Source organism: Bactrocera neohumeralis, chromosome 3 (genome assembly GCF_024586455.1).
Source record: "Bactrocera neohumeralis isolate Rockhampton chromosome 3, APGP_CSIRO_Bneo_wtdbg2-racon-allhic-juicebox.fasta_v2, whole genome shotgun sequence".
In the NCBI taxonomy this organism is placed as follows: Eukaryota; Metazoa; Arthropoda; class Insecta; order Diptera; family Tephritidae; genus Bactrocera; species Bactrocera neohumeralis.
Window position 1 is genome coordinate 75,777,244 of NC_065920.1, and position 25,553 is coordinate 75,802,796.

The window sequence follows — 25,553 nt, forward strand, 5'->3', positions numbered from 1 at the left end:
GTTAAAGTTTCAACTATCCAATTTAAACCTGCGAGCGTCGTTTTATAGAACCCTGCCACTCAAAAACTACTCAAGATACTACCTTGCCAATTTCACAGAATATTTTGGAAAATCGAAAAAGCAAATAAAATCGATTTTTTGAAAGGGTCACACTGGTTAGCCTCTTACATATAATTGATAGTGATGGAAGAAATAAGTTTTTTATAATAATACAATTTTTTTCAGACATATAAACATTTTATTTTTTACATAAAAAGAATGTTCTTTTACACCAGCTACTTTATCAATCAATAGAATTATTGGTTAGCTTTTTGTTCACTGTTTGTGTTCATCTATTGTAACAATAATTCTTTTACTCTTTGGGTTTGATATACTTTCAAACAGAAAAATTTTTTTACCGCCTGAGTCCTGTTTTTAGAAGTTCATTTAAAACAAAAAATCAGGAAAAATCGATTTTTTTACTTAGAAATGGATATAAACTCTTAAGGGAAAGTGCTATTTCCAACATGAAAATAGCGTATGCAAAAGTTATGTGCAAAGTGATTAGCGGTCTCACAAACAAAATAATACATAGAACAAAAACAATGCTTCCATAACCACTCTATCCTTTGAATTAGTATTCCAACAAGTTTAGTCTCTTCTCAGACCTGAAGAAAATGGTATTGAAAAGTTGGGGTCAAATTATCTGCTGGAAGGTATTTATGTCAAATTTTAGCAAAATAAATATTTTCTTTTGTTTCAGAAACAACTACAAGTAGACAGTTTAGAAATTTAATAATAATATTCTGCCTATCCGCCAGAAATGTTACACTGCTTTTGACAGCCTGTCAGGTATACACATCTAAACCAAATTTCATGATAATTAATAAATATTTTTTGCCTCATTATAACTAAACTTGGTTTAGGTTATTATTTTTATTAAAAGAAATTAGATAAGCTAAATTTTATACAAATATTTTCATTTCTGAAAATCTAGTTTTAAAATAAATCATATTTGTGTTAATACAAGCAAATTTTGAAAAAAAAAAATCAGTTAATTTTTACACAAATATTTTTGTTTAAAAAAATCGAATAATCACAAAATAAAAAAATCCTGTATGGATTGACACAAGCACATTCTCTTTTGTCTCGGTTTACTTTGTCAACTGCAATTAAAATATTTCCTTTGTGCTAACCAACGAGCGTTATTGGTTTTAATTTCGCAATTTTCATTGAGTTAAATTCCTTCGCCAAAGGCAAATCGAATCAATATTTACACGCTACTCAAAAACTCCCAACAAAGCATGCGAAATATTTTTACAACGGAATGTCGCATGCAAAAACAGAGTGTGCACAACAATACAACAAACAACAATACAAGTAAATATGCATGTACGCGAGTGTTTAAAAACGTTGGGGTTACAATGTGACCTGCGCCGCAGCCACACGCGTGTCAACAGGTGAACGGCGACGGTGGACAAAATTTTATTGGCTGGCTGGCGGGCGCACACACAATCGGATGTGCTTTTTAATGAAGGCATTTTTATGCATAAAACAAGAAAAAAAAGATTGTCACAAAATACGTTAAAGCACCAAAAAGTAAGGCAAGTAAACGAAACAGACGTAAAACTGGCAAAAATCCTATAGACCCTCACTGGGTTTGATGACTCAAAAAGCAGCGCCTTTTCAAATTTACACACAGCGACCGGAACAAAGCATAACATGAAAAATCCCGCTTAAGCGCACAAAAGTATGCAATATTTTTGGTACTCACACATACATACGCACCTTAAGAGCAAAAATCATTAAGTTTTCAATGTGTATGAAATATTGCACTGTGGGGAGTAAGCAGAGTAAGCTCCCGTACATATTGAACGGTTGAGCGCCTGCAGGTATGTAAATATTTTGTGAAAAACTCTTAACAACACAGTGGGGCTGCTCTAAAAAAGGTCGCATTTTCATGGAATATGTGTGTATGTATGTATGTCAACTATGTAAACTTTCGTCATTTATGCTCACATTGACGTAATGCCAATAAATCGAGGCTTCGCCGGAAATTGGCAAATTATTTATACTCAATTTTGTTGCAAAAAAGCTCTGCAATAAATTTTATGCCGTAAATAAAGAAGTTTTTAAATAAGTCATCTGTAAATTGCTGGAATTTTTTCAGAGATCCGGTTTTTTGAAACTTATACTGATATGCTTTTGACAATGATGCTAGTCATTTACTAACATCGCCATCGGCGAGAAAATACTTTTTTCTGTAGCTCTTTCACCCCAATCTCCATATTCTCATAAGATTTTAAATTTTTTTTATCAGGTGACCCTCTTGTGCATTTAAGTGGGTCTTTTTGATCTTTTTACACCTTCTGCCATTCTCGTATACGAAGCTCCTTATAATACCTTCGTTATCCTTTTCGACACTTTCAACTTGGGTATCTATCAATCAACTGGGAAACGACGGTTAATATATTATATTGACATAGTTCTCACCATTTTTCTTCCGATAATTAATAATTATATTTTTTTTTTGTTTTTTTCTATAAAATTTAGGTTACGTTTCCTTCACCATTAAGCCCTAATACATTTTGAGCAAATTAATTATTAATAATTTTGCATAATACTAGGAAACTCACCGGAATTTTGTGTGCGCCTTACATGAAATCCTTGAAATCTGCAATAAAAAAATTTATAATTGAATTTAATTAACCACATCTAGGAATAAGCGACTAAAAATCGAAAAAGATATGTTTTAAAAATTAAAAAAAAAACGATGTTCCCACGCTGCAGATTCCACAATTCTGAGACACATTCCTTAATATTAAGCTAATTTAGTTCAGAGCGAAGAGAGTGCTCTCAAACTCAAAATAAACATTATACTTGTATAGCATCGGTAGATATAGCAGCAGTTGTATGACTCAGAGAGTCAGAGTACTTGATCATTCCAAACTACTTGGATTAACAGGTCATCGAGCCTAATTGTTGTTGTTGTTATAGCAGTAGAATTCTGCCGAGTTGACAATCGTTGACCGGATAAAATTCCGGATCCGTTCCGGTTACGTAGACCCGACTATTGTGGGAACGGATCTAGTCATTGCTGTTGCTTCTCTGCTCACATACTTTCGAGGGAGGCATGGCTGGGAAGCACCCTCTGGAGAAGAACATTATTTACGGAGGGTTGCTGGTGAAGTTCATTGTCCGGAACTTTCCATCAGCTCCAGTTTTAAGCTTCTTGACCACTGCAGCGTCTTCTAAGCGGAGGTGGTAACAGTAAAACCACTGCTTCGGAGCGATATTAGACTTCAGTTCGCTGACTGTGCGCTCATTCTCAGTGCGACCAGTGAAAGGATGTCTAGACTCCTTATCACTAGCATCGATATATTTTACGATCCTACTGGTTTGGGTGCCAGGCCGCAACGGTATTGCAGGAAACTGTAAGGCTGATGAGCTTGATAGTATTTTCACTCATCATTATTGCGGAATGGGAACAAGCAGGAGCTCTGTTTTCTTCTTGTGTTTCACTACTGGACATTTCTCTCTCTATCCGGCTCTCTCTCGGCTAGCATCGTCCAAGCGAAAGTACTGGGCATAGAGAAGGCCTGCGAAGCTCTATTCAATAACTACGAGATCATACATAAAGCAACAATATACACGGATGGTCAGGCGGCTTTCCTGGCCTTGTCGTCGCCCATAACTAATTCCAGCATAGTCCTTAACTGCAAGAAGGCACTGAGCTCTCTAGAAGACTAGCTCCAATATCTGAGTTCCCGGCGAAAGGAAAATCTTCGGTAACGAAAAAGCAGTCGAGTTGGCAAAGGCAGGAGCTTTCCTAAACGAATCCGAGGCAGATTTAATATCAGCCCGTTAGGGTCGATCAAAAGAGAGCTCAATACACAATTTCGACAACCAGCAAATAACAGATGAAAAAATATAACAAAATGCAATATAACTAAACAGTTATGGCCAAAATATGACAAGAAAAGAACTAACGACTTATTATATAGGTCCAGGAAAATTATCTCCAGACTAACTGCTACTATAACGGGACTTTGGCCATTTGGAGAACATGCGTCGAAAATGGGCATGTCCTACAAAAACATCTGCCGATGCCGCGAACTAGTAGGAAATAAGGAAACAATTTTACCCTTTCTCTGTGAATGCCCAGACCTTATCGCAGATCCACAGAACACTTGGAAACCATCAAGCACCAAACCTTGAATGGATGTCTACAAAAAGCATATCGGACATTAGTAGCTTCATCGAAACTAAAAAATGGTTTGAACAAGAAGGTGAAACGTGACGACAATAATAAAAAGTCTACAACTAGTGCACAAAAATGGCACAGCTAGTACTAACTGAGCTCGAAATACAACAGGGCTGCACTCTTACCTACCTACCGTACTGTTAGACCTCAGAGCAGCGCACCAAGCATTGGTGAACTACCAGCAGATGTGCAGACGCAAGGTCCTTCTGACTTAGGCTAAATTGTAAGAGTTCTAACTGGACATGGTCCGATCGAGATTATTGCATTAAGATTAAATATCTCATCAGATGCTCCGCCATGCTAAGGGAAAAAAAAGAAGTTCACTGCCGCTCTCCTCCAACGGCTTTCACATACCCACAACTCTCTCGCAGGTACATACATATGTGGACAGAGGAAAAGCTGTCAGAGACTCGTTTGACGACTCCAAGATCCAAAAGATTCGGTATAAAGTCCAAGCAAGTTTCTGAATAAAACACTATATAAACAACAAAGTAATTTACTAATTTTAGATAAATATGGCAACACTATCAGCATAATTTTCCAGCACAAATATTATGAAAAATATTCAAAATTACCAAAATAAGTTTGAAATGCCCACCCTAATTAGGCATTTAGCCCTAATTATCTTGCTTCACCTTGGCGCTTGTTTTCCTCTGAAGTGCGCTTTACTCAAAAATTTTGTGCTGCGGCAAAATGAGAAACGAAGATTAAAATAAATGCCAATGGCGAAAAACAAAAACCACAAAAATATTAAATCAAAGCAAAGCTCAAATAAGCAGCCTCTACTAAGCGCTATGCCAGCCACAAAGCCTGCAGTGCCTACGCGTGCATGTGTGTGTGTGCGTGTAAATTTGTTTGCTTATGGGACGAACGAATTTTCTCAGGCTATTATTAACGTGAATGTAACAGTACATTGGAGTGTAGCAGCTACAGAAGTCTTTGGGGCGAAATGCTTCTTCATTTGCTGTGAATTGAAATGGTATTTGCGTTTTGCCCTTCACCAGACCAACAAACACACACATATACATATAGTATAATTATATTTTTTTGAAAGAATCTACACCAATAAGATATAGATATACATATATACATATATATACGTATATACAATATTATAGCTTTGAGCCATCATACGTTTTCGTTTTGCTTCATTGGCACAGCTCGTCCGATTTGGTGCAGCTTTTGTTTTGCTACTTTTCGCTTGAAAATGGTTTTGTTTGCATTTTATTCTTCATTATTTGTTTCTTTTTCCTGTTTTTCGCAATAATTGTGGCTTTCGTGCTCTTTCTTTTGCGACGAGCTCTTCATTTCGCCACCGCCACATTGTTGCTGCTGTTGTTGCTCATCTGCCCCCAAAAATTTACAATCGCGTCTAATTAATCGGCTCGTTTTATTTTGCTGACTGAGCGAAAAGCGATTGTCCCATGGTAATTGCTTCGTCGCAGGCCAACAAACGCTATGCTATTACGAGCGTTTTTCTTGTTGTTCCGCACTTTTGTTTGGCTGAGATACACTGGTTCAATACAGTACAATTACCCAGCTGCCATGAGATACTCGAGGCGTGTGCTTTGTTAACGAAAATGGCCGAAGGTAAATATTGAAGAAATGGAGTGTAACAAATGCCCGGTGATGCATTCACTGCTAGAATGGGGCCAAACGATTTGCTCTGTGGCAAAGCCAATGAAGACAGCACAGAACAGAGCTGGTAAGATATTTTTGTTTTTTTTTTGGGTAAAAGTAAAAGTAAAAGCATGTATTTGATTGTTAGGTTTCGAGTTGGTGAAGAATGTTTTGTGGTATTATCGCTTTGTGATTCGAAGGCCTCTCACAATAGCAACATGTAATGCTTTGGAGGCAAAGGCGAGCTTTTTCGAGGAAATTTTATTTTTTCAAAACTATTAGAAACCAAATGTATTGGCTCTTTCATTTAAAGTTGTGCCTGCTTTGCCAACTATACCGGGAAGTCAACCTAATTCCAATACTGAATAATCCCTTATAGCTTGTTAATGATGCGTCTTGCTGTAGTTCTGATTTGCGAAATCTTTCTTTTCTTCCCTTAGAAATTGTTTATTGAAGTTCTGAAACTGTTCATTTAACTTAAGTCTTTCTGGTGTGAAGAAAATCCACAAATTATTCATGAACAACCATTGTATTAACCTAAATTATCAGTTTGGTGTGGTTTTTAGTCTGGTGGAATCATCGACCTCCAAGAAATTGTGACCAGTAGACTACATATTGTGGGGTTATTTGAAATCATTGGTGTTTAGCAATAAGCCAGACTCTCTTCAAGCTTCAGAAATCAATATTGAACGTGTTATTTATGACATACGACTTGAAATTCGTTCCTGCAAACGAAGTCGTGGAGGCCATTGTCATATTCAGATAAATAACAAAACAACATTTGAATTTCCTTAACAACTAGTGCGTTTTTTTTTTTTTGAAAAAAAATCATATCACTCTTATTGAAAAACCCTATGCCATTGGAATAAGAAATTCGTTTATGCATAACTTAATGATTTTGATGCTAGAAAATTATCCGTAATTTTCGAACCGAATTCCGTTATATTGGCTTAAGCATATTTATTAAATCCCGAAAGTATATGACTAGGAAGGTAGGTGTCAAGGCTTCCAATGAACCTATTTTATGTAAAATATCTTTATACTCTGAATATGGTATGGTATGGTATTAAGTTTGCCACAATGCACCCGGAAGGAAACGTCAGATACATCCAAAGTAGGTAAGTATTTAAAGTGGATACCTGATGACACATCTAGGTTTTTATCATTCCCTATATGAAACTACTGAGACCAAAATCTCCTCATTATGTCCTCTGTGAACCTCCTGATGAAGTTCGTACATAAAGTTTTATATGCGCAACTTTCGTAATATCACCAAGAAACCCGAATTAATACCTACAAGTAACCATATGCATTTACATTCCCAAATTATGCATTATACAAATACGACACACATACTACTATGAGCAAAAAATAGTAGAACTTTGTTCATAAAATAAAAATTCTTAATTTAATCTTCAAAATCAATGTCGTCCCCTCAAAGTAACAATACACTTGTGTCAACGTATTTTCCGATCCAACGTGTAGAAACAGTTTTTAAAGTCAATTTCCGGAATAGTCTTCAGTGCGCGTAGCTGATCAAAACTTTCTCAGGAGAGACCGTTTGAGTTTGCTGAATAGCTAGAAGTCACACGGAGGTAAATCAGTCGTCGGAAAGCATTGTTTCACAGACCTAAACGCAAACCTGTTTTTCGAAAAAACTGCGTAATTTTGGAACCAATCGTGCTTTCAGTTTTCTCAGGCTCAAATGATCTTTCAAAATAGTTCAACAAGTCCAACAATGCCAGTAAGATCTTTGACTGTTAATCGTCGATTCTCAAGCTTTGAATAAATTGTCACGCGATATTTAAATTATAAAGTCTTACTATTTTCTGCCCACAGTATTCAAGTTTTGTGCTAAATTCTCTTTCTCACAATTCATATTAAAAATTTTCCTTCAGAATACACATTAATGTTCAAGGTAATTAGAAATAACCACAAGTACCAACGATTAAAAACAGGAAGTGGCTGGTATTACATAATAACTAAAGCTTTTTACATTTCCGCAGCAGACGTAAGCGAGCTGGTTAAATGTGTGATTACCATGAAGTAAATTGTGAGTTCGGGTTAAAATTGTTTAAGTATTTCTTAAAGAAAATTTTTTTTGTTAAAATTTAGTACTTTGCAGATTAAGAGCCTCGGCCCAACATTAAGAATATAAGCAGCGGTTAATATATAGTATCTTCTTCTTCTGCTATATAGTATAGTTATAAAAAAAAATCATTGAAAAAACACAAATCTGGTAAAGTGTAGTATACCGCTTCGAACTTGGAGTATACACAGCACTTATGTATTACTCTACAGGAAATTAGACAACGCTAGCTTAGACTAATAATAATAATGATTTCGTAAGTTATAAACACAAAGCAGCTTTGACCAGACGAACCATATTACATGGTTATAACAAATTTCTCAATTAAAGCGAACATGAACTCTTCAATGGCGGCTAGCAAGAGGCGTAGAAAATGTAACAAATACTAAGCAAAAACAAAAACAAAGTATAATAAATGTGGCACAAAAAAAGTTCATTTTCTGTGGAAGAAAAAACCAACGACGAAAGGTCGTCCAAACAGCCGGAAAGCGACATAAAACAACAACAGCGACAACAGCTTGAAGTAAGCGAAATTAACAGCAACAGCTGTTCAGGCTGTTGTGACTAACGCAATGAGAGGAGACCTCCAGCGCGTAGCTGACACCTTCGTTATCACAACAAGATCGAAAATGAATACATTGGTAATGCAGAAAAATAAAAAAATAACAAAAACAGCCAAGAGCCCGACGGCTGAAAAAGCCTTGCTGCTTGGCGGCAGACAGCGGCTGTGAAAAAGCTGAAGCAACAACAACAAACGAAGCAGCTGGCAGAGCATTGAGGACAGCACCGAATTGTTTAATCAAGTGTGAAATCGGCCGTATCGGTTTGCTGTACTTTTTCTTGTTTTTTTTTTCATTGCTAACTGTAAAGCAATCTTTTCCCGGCATAAATCTAATGAGCCATAATAACAGCTTGTTGTTGTTGCAGCGCCATAAACTTTGTGGAAATAATTAACATGTTTTATTATGAACTTTTGCAGCACTTTGAAGCAACAAGCGCACATACAAACAAATCAACAAAAAAAAAAGCAAACAACTTTAATAGCGACCGAATATCAAGAGCGCAACAAAAAAGACAGAAAATTACAAAACCAACTCACGGCATGTTAAACAAACGAAATTGAAGTGAACAGCAGCAACCAAACAGCTGTTCACCTTTCAGCGCTGACCTTTGTCATGGACCGCGCACGCTCCTCGCCACCACGCTCGGCTGCGCACGACAAGCGCGCCTTACACGCTTGCAACGCTTCACAATTTCCGTTGTGCGCGTTGCTGTTCGACACTTTTCTCAACAACAGGCCGCTTGCACGCGCCTACACTGCCACACATACACACACACTCAAATACGAGTATAAAGCTGTCTTGCGCGTTGATCGCTATAAACTTGGCCTAAAACAGGCCACAATTAATCGCGCTTCAATCGCTCGCCAACTCGCTTGTACGCGCGCTCGTTCACTAATCGCGTGTTTCCACTTCAAACCCGTAAAGGGCATGCAACAATATCGCATATCGGAAAAATTTCTATATTTCCTCCGAAGCCGGCGCGCGGCAGACGAAAGAAGAAAGCAAGCGCGCTGGCATCTCACTTCCCGGAGTCGCGTTAATTAAGTAAACATCACGTTTTTGCCGCTAAAGACGTCTTTGCCAGACGCGTCACAGCTGCGGCCTGATTTGTTGGTGTCACACAGTGTTTTACCTACACGTAAGCACTCCGAAATATGTACCAAACTCAGTGGCAGTACAAATGTCTGACGTTTGTGGCTTTCGTGTGACTTACGTGCCTTTGCTGATTCCATTTAAGCGGTGCGGAATTTTTCCCCGCTGCTGCGTGTCGTCACACTGTGTGACCTCAGCAGAAAATTGTTGGCGTCTGCGGGGCTTTCCTTGTCGTGTTTTGTGCTTTACTTCCCATTTCGATTTCCCATTCACGCCATGTGTTTCATAAAAATTGTTCGGTTAGCCCAATTTATTGATAAATCACAGTCACGACTATTTTTTTGGCTTTTTCATTACCTTTATTATTATTTTTCTTTTATTTTTTTTTGGGTTGGGTCTTTTTCATTGCCTTAATTGTTTAGCAATTTGTCTGCAGTCTGAGTTTAATTTGAGCTTTTGCCAAGTGCAAATAGTTAAGTACCGAGCTCGCTTATCTTATTTGGTTAATCTGGCGTGAAAATGTGTTGCATGTCGGTTTAGCGGCGAATTATAAGCAAATAATAAAGGTAAGCAATTATTTTGTGAACTCAAAATTAATTTAATTACAAGGAACTGTCTGAGTTCTATCAGTAAGAACCCGGACACGTAAGTAGATTTAAAGCCAAGGTTAAGCGATATGATGTCAGACATCTATACTGGAACTGAACTAATTTGCCAAAGTTCAAATTCTACAGCACAACTCGTAGAAATTATGCTAACTTCCTAAGAAAACAAATTAATTTATATATAACTTAGACTTTTTCTGAAATTTGGTTACAAGAAAGAAAGTACCACGTACTGAATACTTAGGCACTACTCGGTCAGCATGTAATTAATTTTATTAAACCTGGTTGATTCAGATTCCTTTTGGATAAGAGTAGAACAGAGGAGATACACTGAACTGCTTGCCATTAACAAAGTCTTGCCGCAATCGTAGGGGTTCTTACTAAACATTGTCCAATAGACATTCAATAGGTTAGGCTAAAAATCTTTTTGCACGAAAATTGTCTAAAGAAGGGTGAGTTGGAAACATCCAGACACTTTCTCCTTCATTGTAAAGCTCATGCAAGATTTATGTTGTTAAGCCTCGGCAGTTTTACCTTCGAAGAACCAGAAGACTGAAACTGGGATATAAAATGATATATGAACTTTACCGTCTCAACAAATTTGTGGTCTTATGTTCCATTTTATAGGAGTTTTAGGTACCAAAACAGACCGGTGTTCCAAGCTGTCCAAGTAAGATTCCTGTTTGGATCAACCTCTTAACCTAACCTAAACTAATCTAAACAGACTCAGACAGATATTTTTTATAAATAATCCAAGCACTGTTGTTGCCAAACCCACCGTACAATCCTGTGTTTCGCCTTCTCACTTTAGCTCGCCTTCAAACGGATGTTTTCTGGCTTCCTAGAGGATACTTGGTCTAAAGGCTGCTTGATATTGATATCATTGGCCTCAACATCCACCCGTTAGTTCTGCTTTCTCCAGAAGGGATAAGGCAGCGAAGCAAATGGGTCTGGTAGTGAACGAGGGCAAGACGAAATATCTTCTGTCATCACACAAACAGTCATCATACTCGTAACTAGGCACCCAAGCTTTAATGTATTTGAAGATACAACCCGGCATTGCTACGAATTTGGGGAACACCTTTAAAGAACTCGGGTTTCACTAATAATTACCTAATTATATACAGAATTTCTTAGGTTTATTGCATAAATTTCGTTTGTGGAATTAATGTGTCTGCATGGCTTGGCAGAGTAAATAACAGTTTCACAAATTTTGACTATTGTTGTAGCACCAGAATTCTGCCGAGTTGACAGTCCTTGACAGGACAAAGAAACCGAGTCCGTTCCAGTTACATAGAACCGACTGTCGTGGGAACGACTATTCCAGGTCCCTTCCTTACTGAGGTTCTCTAAATGCCCTTTATAAAGGTATCTACTTAATTTTACCACACATGTGGCAACTCATTTGCACCCAAAAAATCCAATTTCCCAGAAGATTTCCGTTCATACTACTGAAAAGCACAAGTGATTAACGGTCTTCTTGTCAAGTAGAGTCGAAATCTTGCCATCTTTATGCACAATCACTTATGCGATAACTTTATAAACATTGTGATGTTGAAGCAGCACTTCCGCGCTCTAATTTGTGTTCGTCATGCCAGCGCGAGAAAAAATGCATGGAAAACCTTTGAGCGCTGAAGCAATCTAACCTTGTAGGTTTTCTCACCACCGTTAAATGAAGCAGAAGCAACCGATAAGCAAGTTGGCGGTTCCTCTTGATCTTTTCACGTATGTACATAATTGTCCTCAGCTAATTAACATACGATTTGACACACATCATTAAATGTAGCATGCAAGTGCGAAAAAAGCCCGGAGAATCCATTTAAAGAAGCGCACAAGACTGCCCGCTAATACCTCGGTGTGAGTGTAGATCTTAAGAAAAGAGCATTGCCCTCAAAAAAAGCGAAAAAATAAGAACAGCAGAGTCATTACACATGCCAACATGTTTGTTTATATGTGTGTGTGTGTAAGAAAGCAATAAATAAATGAGCGAAAAACACATCAAGAAAATTACCGCAGAATATGACGAAACAGAAGCTGCAACCTTAGCTGTCGCCGTCATCATTATTTCAAATGATAATGTGTATTTTGTTGATGGCATTTTGGCGACAGACGCCATTGTTTGTCCGTGGAGCGAAACTGCTTGCCAGCAGTCGAGGCAATTGAGTTGTGAAAACCGTGAGAAGCAAGTGAAATTATGTGTATTTTTTCGGTGTTACATAAACACTGAAGTGCTAAAGGCTACCGTACATACAAACGAACGTATTTCATCAATGTATATACATATATGTATATAAGTAAACTTATATACAACTTTTGTACAGATATGTATGTACTCATGTGATCTCATACAACGTCTTGCTTGTTTGTTTGCCACCGTTTTCCTACACTAGCTGCTTGCGTCAAGCATAACTGTCAGTTTAATTGTCAAAACATTAACTGTCTAAAATCATCAAGTGCTCGTGCCATTGTTGCTTGGCACGTGTTACGCAACAGCCATCATTGCAATGCACAAATAATTATGGCAACAATTGAGGAGACGATGTTGTGGTTTCACTTTTGTTTGCAGTGGAAATTTTATACCTTCAACGAAATTAACAAAGAATCGAGATACAAGGTCTGTCGCAAAAGAAAAAGAACTTTTTAAATATAACTGTTTCTGGTGGCGCCACCTATTGGTGGGTATATGAAATAAAAAGTTTGATCTCTTTTTGACATTTCGTAACAATTTTAAGGCAATAAAATAACTAGTAATTCATAATATCAGTCTCAATGAAACCGTATCGACCCATTCGAACAAAGCTGAGACTGTCGAGTTTCACAAGTTTTTATTTCGGTGAATTTTTCTTTAGCAAAATCTTTCGTCATAGACAGGAGTAGATAGTAAGCACTGGATGCTGGTACAGAACTATAAAATGGATGCAAAAAACATCCGAACCAAGCTGCCGTAATTTCCGACGAGTCACTATGGATGTGGGTCAGGGGTTATTCCAAAGCAACGCAACACCGCTCTTATTGACCAAAGCTGGCAACTTCTAGGCATTTGCTTCTTTCAGGTGAAGGGTTCTTGACAGTGCAGGTCCGGGGAGAAGCGCACAATAGATGATTTGCTGCTAATCCCATCAAAGAACTCAAAAGCGGGGCTAGCGCGGTATACGTTTGCCGTTGTCCTAATTGATCTACTTTTCGCTTCATCTATGGATCGATTTTGTTGTGATTTACGATTCGAAGATGTGTCTATGGTCCATGAGACTTATAGCATTAACTCTTGTGGCACCCATAAATGGGGCTTCTTTTTAAATCCAGCATTATTTATATGATGGCCAATTACAGTTTTTTTCATGTTTAGCTCATGTTCAATCTTAAACGTGCTTTAATGACGGTTGGATGCGACGATTTTCATTATTTCATTGATATTTTCAACAATTGGTCCTTCAGAATGTGGTGCAACTTTGATATCAAAATTATTGAGAAAGAAATGAGGACATTTGCGGTTGGTGTTTAAAGTATCAAGCTCATAAACAATTTTCACATTTTCAGTTGCTTGATTGGCGTTTCCGCGAAGAAAAATGTTACTCTTTGCTGGGTTCATCTTTGAAGCGTGTTCCAACAAAACTGAGTCATGTAATCAAAAAACATTCTGATAATATTTTTTATTTCGAAATCTTATCTTATAAACGCCAAATTAAGAGCGAATTGCAGATATAGGTCATGTGTAACGCCAGTAACTAATTTGAGGACTTCTATTGAACAAAGAATTGCTATGAAAAAATTGTGTGATACAAACAGCTTTATTATCTCAAGGTGATATGCTATGAAATTTTCATTTACTTTTATTATATGTGCACGGCGATTTTTCAATGTATCTGCATGCCTGCAACGAATGCTTTGAAGCTCACTAAAAGCTTCAGAACATAAAATTAAATCAAATCTGAAGCGAATGGTAACAGAAGACGAAAAGTAGATCAAATACGACAACAATGTGCAAAAAACATCATGGTCCAAGCGTGGTGAAGCTCAACAAATGATCGCAAAGTAAGGATTAACGCCTTGAAAGGTTATACTGAGGGTTTGGTGGGATTGGAAAGGATTCATCCACTATGAGCTGCTCTAGCCCGATTGAACGATTGATTCTACATTTTACGGTCAACAACTGATGAGATTGAAGCAAGCAATCGCAAAAAAACCGCCAGAACTGATCAACAGAAAGGGCTTTGTTTTCCATCAAAACAACGATAGACCACATCTTTGAAGAACGAAAACAACAGGTAGAGCTTTGCTGGGAAGTTTTGATGCATTCACCACATAGCGCTGACTTTGCACCATCGGTCTACGCTTTGTTTCGGTCAATGCAGAACTCCCTTAATGGAATAAAGTTGACTTCAAGAGAAAATTACTTGCCGCAGTTTTTCGCCGAGAAACCAGAAAAGTTTTACAATGATGGAATAAAGTCTGTAGCGGAAAAATGGCAAAACGTGGTCGACCAAAATGGTACATATTTAGTTCAATATTTTTCATTATAAATATAAAAAACAAATATTTGAAGTTTGATTAGAAATACGAAGATACTTTTTCGACTACTCAATATATGAAATTTTCAGCAGCTTTTGAAAGGAGCTGGGAGGGTAAGTTATTATGACATTCGCCAAACAAAATAACCCAAAAATTGATTTTAAGTTATGTTGAGGTTAAATTTTTTTATTCTTATCAAACAACAATTATAAAAAAGTAATATCAAGTTAGATTGGATGTTGAAATAGAGTAGAATCTGAATAGTGATCTCAAAACTCACCAAAAACATGGAATTTCTTAAAATTCCTTATCCAATACTTATTTTGTAATCATTACTTGTAATGTATAGTCCAAAAACCCTATGACTGGCGAAAAATTGTTATGGCATGAATGCTTTGGTGTAACCACGGTCATTATCAAAATGTAATCGGTGGGTTTGAATGTTTATGAATCCTGAGAAATTGTCACCGTCATTTGTATGCAAACATACACACACACACACACAAGCAAAGAGCTGAGCGCTTTTTAGTAGGAAGATGATGCAGCAAATTGCCATTAAAAGTTGCAACCCAAAGGAGTTACTGCGTACCATAATTGCCGACGCAGGGGGGATATAATGCGAAGTGGGCGAGTGAAAGCACAATTATGAGAGAGGGTACTCAACTGGGTACACATATGCAGTATGTATGAGTGCGTTTAATTTCGCATTTTCATTGCCAACAAGAGTGTCTGCACTGCGGTGCGGTGGGGTGCGGTGGACTAACAGTTAAAAACAAAGCGCGATTTGATGATGATGCGGCACTTTGGAACGCACACACACATGCGCATGCTGAAAACGGTAAATTGCTGCGCGCAAATATGAAAATAAATATGCACACACACACACACATGCGCAGTATGTGCGCCATGCATAAATTCACTTTATGTGACTTTGCGGTTATTACAGTTATTTGTGACTATCACTGCCGCGTTTGTGGTTTTTGGCGACGCTAATGCGTGGTTTTTGCTTTTTGTTGTTGTTTTTTTCTCACCGTTTTAGCCAGCTTTTTACATTTTAATTTATTAATTTTAATTTTCATTGCTTTGACGTAGCCCATGTAATCGTCGCGTGGAAACAATTACTGTTGTTGGTGTCATAAACAAATGACGATAATTGACTCACACACTCAGGTATGCACATACTCGCTGAGTAATGGCTTGCAATGCAGGAAGTGCAATGGAAAATGAAAACGAAGGTGAAACGTTAAATTGAAGGTGAAAGGATATCCGGTTAATACATTTCACTTTATGGGCACATACTTTGTGTATACATACATATTTAGATGATAGTAGGGAAACAATAGACGTGCAGTGTGTATGTGTGTACATAAATCACAGCTTAAACACTGGTGACTGGTTTTCAAAAAGTGCCTGATTGCAGTCATAGTTCTTTCAAAAACAATAAATTCAAAAAAGTCTACCACACGTGGGAGTAAATATCAACTATAAAACTCTTAAGTAGTTTCACCAACTTTAAAAAATTTATAAAATTCATTCTAAAATCTATAATGTTTTGCAAACAAACCCATATCAGTATATATTGGGTAGTCGAAAAAATCTTTTCGTAATTTGTCAATAGATGTCGTTGTCATTAAACTCATTTTCTCTTTTCCGTCGGTAGCAAAAAATGTTCTAAAAGCCGTAAAATTGGGTTAAGTATTAGCATTCTTGTTTTGGCTCGTAAGCAGCCTACTTTGAAGGCAGTAATAAAGAATTGTATTGAAATATTTGAAAATGTAGTCTTTTGGATAGTGCGAGTTAAAGTGTATGAGAGGCTCGCTTAAGTTCTATTAACGTCATCTGCTCAATATTAATCAAAATATTAGTTCCAAAATTTAAAAAAAAAATCTGCAATGACTTTTGCTTTAGAGAAAATGAATTAAAACGCTCACGCAGCTTGAAGCATAAACTTGAGTGTGCATATCAGGGTGGTATGAAATCGTTTTTAAACTAATTTTGGCAAAAGGACAGAATGTTGTCTTTTCAACAAAGAAATTAAGTTGACTTTTAACCTTAACTTTTTCATAAATGTGTCTTAAAATATTTTAAAACAAATCATATATGATTTATCTCGCCTCTTAACAAAATGGAAAGAATATTTTGGGATTTTTATGAAATGTAATTGTGTTAAAAGTAGCTTTATTCGTATGGCAGCACAAAATTTAAGCAAAAATCTTCCAAAAAAATAACGCTCCACCTTAATGTTCACATATGCCTCTGAAAAATTAATAAGAGATGAAGGAAATATGTGCAGTGATGTGTCTTAAGTGATACACTTTGAGCGGTTCCTATGTAACTAAAAGCATTTTAAGCAGATAAAGCGCATATCATAAACAAATATCACTAAAAATCGGCTGCCTGGTGAATTAAAACTCCCTTTGCAAGCAGAACATTTTTTTGAAATGCATATTTTAAGCAGATTTGCATAAAACACTCAGCCATCAAAGTGAATAAATTCATATATGCAAGCCTATATATACATATGTACATACAAACATATGTACATATTTATGTGAGCAAATTTGCAAATGTAAATTCAGCAGATCTCCGCGACTGTCTGGCAAGTTCGAAAAGTCACACTAATATAGTCATAACCCATTACCAGGCAGTCGGTAAAAACTTTCCCAAGTACTTGCGAAAATGGCTGAGAGCTACCACAAGCGGGGCAAAGCGGCTTTCTGAAAAGTGGGGAGCACATGCATACACACATGCAGATATACACGTGTGCAAATGCGTTGAGTTGGCTGAAGCAGTGACGACGACTTTTAGTAAAATCGTTTTAAGTTACACACATGTGCCACAAACACACACGTGTGTTATATATGAAGGCATTGATATACTTACATGTATGCATATATGTATGTATGTTTGTAACTGCATTTGCATTGAACCGATGCGCATAAATTGACGGTTCAGTTGATGCTGAATAAAAGCCTGCGGCTTGAAGTTGATATGTGCATACAGACACACTTCCGACTGGGCACATAAAAGTTACATCGCACAGGCAAAAGTTACAACTCGCATCCGGTGTATACATTGTGCTGCCACATGTTGCAGCTACACTTAGCAATGCATTTACATACGCGCGTAGAGTACATATCTGGCAGCGATGTTTGTATATCTGCACGAGCGCTTTAAAATGTGACATTCGAGGTTGATTGTAAATGCCTGAAGTGCAGTTAAAGACTGCGAGAGGCATTTTCGTGCCTAATGTTGTTTAGAAATATAATATTTTTGCCTGGATGGCAGCTTGGTATTGAAATATATCGCTAAATTGGATTCAATACTCATTCACAAAATGTCACTGCACAAAAAAGGTCAAGTCTAAGGTAAAGTTGAATATCGACACCTAAAATGCAAAACAATGTATCATCAAAAAATCGAGTATCGCAGTCAGTCACTATAATAACCAATATATAACCATTTTATAACCAAAACTCAAAATTTGTTTCAATATGAGTGGTTTTTATTACTTTTTCCTTCGTCTTTAAACTTTTTAAAAGTGATGTTTCGTTATATTGCATTTTAGGTGCCGATACACATACTTACATACAAATATATAATTTTTTTCATAGTTAACTCTTTTACGAGCTGATATTGTTGAAAATCATATCTTAAGGTGATTTTTAATGATGCCTCGAATTCTTTTCAATAAATCTTTTGAATAAAAAACTTCAGAGAAATTTTTTATTTTTTAGAGCTCTCATAAATCCCAATTTTGATATTAATGGAATAAAATAGAATAAACCAGATAAAACATCTTATTCATATATACGAGTATGATGACTTCGATTCGCCATTTGTCTGCTCGTTAAAAAGCACAAACAAGTTGTTATGAGCGTATGCGGATACCTTAATCAATGCTACCAAGTTTTGCTCTACAAATTTTTGGACTATTTTTATCATTGTGAGTCGGTGAAATTACAAGCTACTCTAAAAAGTAAAATACAAATTTGTTATTGATTTTCGAAACTTAAGCGTTACATATGTAGGTTAATAACAAAACGAATTTTTTATTGACTTATTAAATTCTACAACATCCTAGAATATTGTCCTAAATTTTCAAGTTGATACGGCCATGAGAACTTGTGCACTCGAGGCTAGCTAGGCTAAGTGCTCCGTCTTTAAACGCGGTTTTCTAGAAACTGTGGTTTTTAAGGCGGTTTTTTTTTCTTTGTCCAAGTTCTAAGTTTGGACAAAGAAAAAAATATGTCATGTGTAAAAGTTCACGCAAGTGAGGAAAGTTCTCTGATCGCCATACTTGGGAGTGGCCAAGAAACGAACACATGGCTCAAGCAGCTCACTACTTCCGGTCTTTGACCAAGTATCCTCTGGGTAGCCTAAGAACATCCGTTCGAAGGCGAGCTAAAGTGAGAAGGCGAAACATTCCCTACAAGGGTTGTGCGCTGGGTTTGGGACCCGCCACGTAGAAAACACCCCCAGTGAAGAGCTACAACCAGCCTATAAGAGACCCCCCTTTTGATGACGACCATGGCAAACGAAATAAGGACTACGAATTGAGGGCATGCACCTGGAATGTCCGGTCCCTTAATTGGTTGATGTCCTCGTAAAGACAAAGGCTGACATCACCGCCGTCCAAGAAATGCGATGGACGGGACAAGGACAGAGACGAGTTTGGTGTAGGATTCGTGGTGGGAGAGAGACTCCGTCGCCGAGTACTATCATTCACTGCGGTGAATGAACGTCTAGCCACAATCCGCATCAAAGCGAGGTTCTTCAACATATCGCTGATTTGCGCCCACGCCCCGACGGAAGAGCAGGACGATTTTTTCTTTGGAGCGCGCTTTGATGTCAAAATCGTGCTTGGCGACTTTAACGCCAGGGTGGGCAAAGAAGGTATATTTGGCACTACGGTCGGTAAATTCAGCCTCCACGACGAAACATCCCGAATATGGCCCGAAATATGGTTATCTGTAGTAAGAAGATTCATCAAGCTACCTGGCTGTCTCCGGATCGAAAAACTACCAACCAGATCGATTGTTGTGATAGACGGAAGACACGTCTCCAGTGTTTTAGATGTGCGTGCGCTCCGAGGTCCTAACATCGACTCGGACCACTATCTTGTTGCAGCTAAGATTCGCACCCGCCTCTGTGCAGCAAAAAACGCGCGCCACCAAACACAAGGAAGGTACGTCGAAGCCGAACGATTTTCTACTCGGCTTGCACTCCTGCTCTCTCGTCAACAACTCGGTATAAGGGAACTGTGGGACGGCATTTCAAACTTTGCAACCGAAACCATTTTTTCGGAAAGTGCAAGCTGGTACGACGAGGAGTGCCGTGTCAGAACCTCGCAACGTTACGATCGACCACTACACGTGCGGGATGGGATAATACCGAGAGTTGAAGAGGAAGCGAGACGCATTTGTAGACAGAAGAAGAAAGAGGCTGAAATGCGTGAGTACGAAGAGCTTGATAAGCTGGCCGACAGGGGTAATGCTCGAAAATTCTACGAAAAAATGCGGCGGCTTACGGAAGGTTTCAAGACCGGAATGTAGAACCCCCAAAGGTGATCTAGTCACTGATGCCCAGAGCATACTTAAATTATGGAGGGAACACTTCTCCAGCCTGCTGAATGGCAGTGAACGCACAACACCAGGAGAAGGAGAAAGCGATTCCCAATCGATGACGATGGAGCAGACGTTCCATTACCCGACCATGAAGAAGTTCGAATAGCAATTGCCCGCCTGAAGAACAACAAAGCGGCAGGGGCCGACGGATTGCCGGCCGAGCTATTCAAACACGGCGGCGAAGAACTGATAAGGTGCATGCATCAGCTTCTTTGTAAAATATGGTCGGACGAAAGCATGCCCAACGATTGGAATTTAAGTGTGCTATGCCCAATCCATAAAAAAGGAGACCCCACAATCTGCGCCAACTACCGTGGGATTAGCCTCCTCAACATCGCATATAAGGTTCTATCGAGCGTATTGTGTGAAAGATTAAAGCCCACCGTCAACAAACTGATTGGACCTTATCAGTGTGGCTTCAGACCTGGCAAATCAACAACCGACCAGATATTCACCATGCGCCAAATCTTGGAAAAGACCCGTGAAAAGAGAATCGACACACACCACCTCTTCGTCGATTTCAAAGCTGCTTTCGACAGCACGAAAAGGAGCTGCCTTTATGCCGCGATGTCTGAATTTGGTATCCCCGCAAAACTAATACGGCTGTGTAAACTGACGTTGAGTAACACCAAAAGCTCCGTCAGGATCGGGAAGGACCTCTCCGAGCCGTTCGATACCAAACGAGGTTTCAGACAAGGCGATTCCCTATCGTGCGACTTTTCAACCTGCTTTTGGAGAAAATAGTTCGAGCCGCAGAACTAAATAGAGAAGGTACCATCTTCTATAAGAGTGTACAGCTGTTGGCGTATGCCGATGATATTGATATCATCGGCCTCAACACCCGCGCCGTTAGTTCTGCTTTCTCCAGGCTGGACAAGGAAGCACAGAAAATGGGTCTGGTAGTGAACGAGGGCAAGACGAAGTATCTCCTGTCATCAAACAAACAGTCGTCGCATTCGCGACTTGGCACTCACGTCACTGTTGACAGTCATAACTTTGAAGTCGTAGATAATTTCGTCTATCTTGGAACCAGCGTAAACACCACCAACAATGTCAGCCTAGAAATCCAACGCAGGATAACTCTTGCCAACAGGTGCTACTTCGGACTGAGTAGGCAATTGAGAAGCAAAGTCCTCTCTCGACAAACAAAAACCAAACTCTATAAGTCACTCATAATTCCCGTCCTGCTGTATGGTGCAGAGTCTTGGACGATGTCAACAACGGATGAGTCGACGTTGCGAGTTTTCGAGAGAAAAGTTCTGCGAAAGATTTATGGTCCTTTGCGCGTTAGCCACGGCGAATACCGCATTCGATGGAACGATGAGCTGTACGAGATATACGACGACATCGACATAGTTCAGCGAATTAAAAGACAGCGGCTACGCTGGCTAGGTCATGTTGTCCGGATGGACGAAAACACTCCAGCTCTGAAAATATTCGACGCAGTACCCGCCGGGGGAAGCAGAGGAAGAGGAAGACCTCCACTCCGTTGGAAGGACCAAGTGGAGAAGGACCTGGCTTCGCTTGGAATATCCAATTGGCGCCACGTAGCGAGAAGAAGAAGCGACTGGCGCGCTGTTGTTAACTCGGCTATAATCGCTTAAGCGGTTTCTACGCCAATTAAGAAGAAGAAGTTCTAAGTTAAGGTTTTAGCTACAACACGTATTTTTCACTTTAGATGATCCGGTAATCCTGCCTACGCGGGCACTCTTTTTAGAACGATCAACGGAAATGTTCTCAGAATGGCCGAGTTGAAAATATTTTTTCCAAGAAATTCAGAATTTCTTTGCTAATAGAATTCTGATAAAATATTTCTTTTCTAAAATGAGAAAAATATTTAAAAATGGCTGTTTTTACCCGAGGAAACTCATGTAAATAAATTAAAATAATTTAAATTTACAAAATTTTGAAAAAATCTTGAATTTCTTTGATCCCGTAGCCAATCTTATGTAGAATCTCTGAAGAAATGTGTATAAAATTGTTTATGTTTAAAATTATCTCAAAACCTAAATCCGAGAAAAGTCTAAATCCAAAAAAAACTTATATAACAGTAGATAAATAAAGGCCATATTCGTAGGACTGGTTGAAATTTTGACATCAGTGGCTTTCCAATTTTTTTTTTTTTGTGAAAAAATTGACACTTAAAGCAACTTAAAAAATTTAGGTTGTTATCCAAAAGTTAATGGCTTCAATTATTACCTGACAAAAATGTCTAAGAAGGTCGTGTGCATTTCAAGTCGATTCAATCGTTCTGAAGTCTTGTACCACGGAGAGCAGTTAGCCCTTGGAGTTCGCTCCAATCTATTCATTGGCTTTGGGAAGATTCGTGGTGGCTGTGGTCTAAGTCTAAAGGCAGGTAGGATTAACAAATTCAATTTTGCGTGGAATCGCTGCGGCCTGCAAAAAGCATTTATTATTTGTGGCTCCGATCAACGCACTGTGTTGATCTATGTGCTTTTGAAAGCACCGTGAGGTTAGGCCGTCGCGCGCAGGTACTCACGTAAGTCACAACGATTTTTGTTTCCTGAAATGTTGAGGGAGACTTTTCTATTATTTTCAGATTTCAATTTTTACTCTTTTTGAAAAATTCAAAACTGTCAAAAGAAATAGTACTAAAATTATTTTTTTTCAGACAGTCGCCATTTCGAGATTTTTTTCAAACTTTACCGTAGTTCCAGACTTTGCAACATTATTCTAGTTTTTTTTGATTTTTTTTGGTTTCAAATTGCTTCAGTAATTCGGAAATCATAGCTATAGTCACGTGCCGACTTTTTGAGATCCCACCTATTTTTTGAAATTATTATCTTTTTTATTTTCATGTTTTTTTTCTGTATTTTTGAAATGTTAATAAGTAACTGATAAGGAAAAAATATAGTCAAAATATAATATTAAAAGCGTTTTCAAAGCACTTTAAATTTTCTAATTTCTCCGAATTATGGGTTCAAGATAAGCTTCTAATTATTAATGCCTTAGCCATTTTGAAGTTATAATTGTAAAATCATCCCATTCTTCAAAGGTGTATTGAATATTTTTTTTTAATATTAATATTTACTAAATATTATAAATATCTAAATATTATTCTTAACATTCAAAAACCTCATTTCAGACTTCCCGCTGACTTTTATTCGGCCTTGATGATCACTATTGCTAAATATATGTTTGCATTCACCTCAAAAATAGTCTCCAGTGAAAATAATGAAGAAATTCGCTAAATTCTGCAATTTTTGTATAAAAAAAAAGAAGAGTTCCACGCAAGCAACAATGAAATTTTTGAAGAGACGATTTTCCGCGGAGACGATGCTGTATCAGTTCGTGTAGCACAATAATGGTTCGCTCGCTTCTGTTTTGATTTTTCGAAATTGCGATTTACACTGATAGAATAATGTCTCTAGCGGAAAGATGGCAAAAAGTGATCGACCAAAATGGTACAAATTTCTTTATTAAAATTCATTATATAAAAAAAATAAGTTGAAGCTTGATTAGAAATACGGAAATACTTTTTCGACTACCCAATATATGTATGTGTGAATTTTCCTCAAAAATACTTAATTTGTTGCTAAATTTGTCCAACTAGTTTGTAGCCTCACATCTGATGACAAAAGTTCAGCAAAATGAGACTTCTTCGAAGATATGTACATATATTCAATTGTAAAAGGGTTCTAGTTGAATTACAAATCGGACCACTTCTGTACCAAAAATATCAATTTCATTTCAAACCACCTTGAATTCACAAAATTTCGAAAGCAACAAATGTCACTTGCATCAGCGTGCAAATTCCAGCATGCAACCTGGGGCTTATAAATTTTAATTTTTTTTTATTTTATTTTTTTTTTTTATTTTTATTTTAATTTTTTTTCACACACACTCATTTTTTAAACAAATAAACTGAATTTACACAACTTAAAATGTGCATATTAAAAATTTATAACTTCAAATAACCCTCGAGTGTAATTTGTTGCAACAACAGGCGCTGCAATTGTTGCATACATAAATAATTTGTGTTTCTTTTTCATTTTTGAGGTTTTTCAATTTAAATGTAAACACTTTTAAGCGCAGCACTTTGCATTTATTTTTATTTAAGTCACAATGCTGTAAGCCCCCAGGCAGTTTGCATTGCATTTTACAGTTTTTGTTGTTGCTATTTTTTTGTTGCGCGCACTCATTGTCAGTCATTTTCATCATTTATCAGGGCCATGCCGCTGCACAATGCAAACTTCAAATCGAATTGTTCACTTCCATGCATATGTGGAAGTAATACTATATTTATACCAAGCAAATATGTAACTATATCAAATACATATGTATTTACATGTGCTTGTATCTGTGTATTGTTGTGTGCCATTCATGTGGCTATCCTTTGCCGCATCTCTGAATGGAAATTCTGGTTAAACACGCACTTTTATTGTCAACGCTTGCGCATAAAAAATATATTACGGGTATTAATTGCCATAAAATGTAAGTATATTTTTTATAGATTCATATACTCATATACTTATGTATGTAGTTGTATATATGTGTGTGAAATAACAGCTCACTTACACATGTTGCAATTGGCTCAATGGCACTCATTCACATTTGCATTTGCTATTGTATTGTCGCTCATTGTTAAGCAAATTAAATCACAACACAAAACACTGTTACACACACACACACTCCTGTATTCATATACATACATATATGTTTTATTTATTCCGCTGTGATTTCTTATTGTTTATTTTGATAGCTAAGCAAGTAATCAGTTTTTGTTATTGTGCTTTGTAGGCATTGTTTTAGTTGCTTAGTTTAACTATTGTTACAATTGTTGCTGTTGTTGCTGTGCTGTTACTATTGTTGTTGTTTTTGTTGTCTTGCATGCTTGTGGCATGAAGCCCTAGTAGTTTGCGTAATTGGAGCTGCAACATTCATGACACAAATCAATGCCATCATACGCCACCAGCTAAGCCTCTCCACACACATCCAATTAAAGGCCTTAAAAGCGAGATTAAATTATTCATGTCACAGCTGTTAAAGCTTTGCGAAGCTGCTTATAGATTTTATGCTAATTCTAGTAAAATATTTTTACAGTTTGGTTAGATATAAAAATAATTTTCATTATAACTCTTCCTCTTCCTCTGCTTCCCCCGGCGGGTACTGCGTCGAATACTTTCAGAGCTGGAGTGTTTTCATCCATCCGGACAACATGACCTAGCCAGCGTAGCCGCTGTC

The 25,553-nt window shown here is 37.6% G+C and overlaps 1 protein-coding gene across 6 annotated transcripts in view; it reads right to left on the bottom strand.

Annotated features, from left to right (window-relative positions):
• The window catches only part of LOC126751978 (uncharacterized), a 180,444-nt gene that overhangs the window by 120,415 nt on the left and 34,476 nt on the right, over window positions 1–25,553 (bottom strand). For 5 of the 6 annotated variants that reach the window (XM_050462490.1, XM_050462492.1, XM_050462491.1 and 2 more), the window contains exon 2: window positions 2,616–2,653. The exons of the other annotated variant lie outside the window; for it this stretch is intronic. The gene's annotated coding sequence lies outside the window, so the exon portion shown is untranslated. The remainder of the gene's footprint in view (window positions 1–2,615; window positions 2,654–25,553) is intronic. 6 annotated transcript variants of the gene reach the window in all.